Genomic DNA, 985 nt, shown 5'->3' with positions numbered 1-985 from the left:
TTTCGTCTGCCGCTACGTTCTGAGTTCAAATTCCGCCAAGGTCGACTTTGCCTTTCATCCTTTCGGGGTCGATTAAATAAGTACCAGTTACGCACTGGGGTCATTTTAATCGACTTAATCCTTTTGTCTGTCCTTGTTTGTCCCCTCTGTGTGTAGCCCCTTGTGGGCAGTAAAGAAATAAGAAACGTTAGCATGTTAGCAGTGTTTCATCAGTCTTTACGTTCTGAGTTCAAATTCCACCAAGGTCAACTTTGCTTTTCATCCTTTCGGGGTAGATAAATTAAGTACCAGTTGCATACCGGGGTCGATCTAATCGACTGCTCCCCCACTCCCCCAAAATTTCGAGCTTTGTACCTAGATTAGAAAAGAATATATATGTGTGTGCATGTATCTATATTTATTTGTTTATTTCACTTAAGCATTGCAAGTCTAATAATCTGGTGTAGAACTCAATATACATTATGCTTCAGAATGAAGTGTTAGGTGAGTATAGAGAGGTAATAATACTTTCTTACTACCTCTCTATAAAGGCCAAAAAATGGTTGTTATGAACTTCATAATCTTACAGCTGTTTCTGCTATGGGATGCAGTGGACTCATAGCTGAGTGCCAGAATAACATTCTATAGCTTCATCAGAGCACTTCATATTCTAGGCTCAGATGAACCTATAAGGCTTTACTCAGGCACTCAACTACAAGTCCACTGCATCTTACAAGAGAAACAGTTGTAAGCTAATGAAGTTCATAAAATAACCTTCTTTTTTACCTTTGTCATCTCATTTTCTGTTACATATGTATATATATATATATATATATATATATATAAAGGCAGGTTAACTAGCAAGTTAGTTTTTGTTTGTGGCAGATGTTCAGGTGCAATAAAGACTGCAAACAAACAGGAAACAACTTCTATCTCATTCCAGGGTGAAAAACTAGAGGTAGTCGATAGCTTCCGCTATCTGGGCGACCAAGTTAGTAGTGGGGGT

Source organism: Octopus bimaculoides, chromosome 23 (assembly GCF_001194135.2).
Source record: "Octopus bimaculoides isolate UCB-OBI-ISO-001 chromosome 23, ASM119413v2, whole genome shotgun sequence".
Classification (NCBI taxonomy): Eukaryota; Metazoa; Mollusca; class Cephalopoda; order Octopoda; family Octopodidae; genus Octopus; species Octopus bimaculoides.
Note: the sequence above shows the minus strand (reverse complement) of the source record.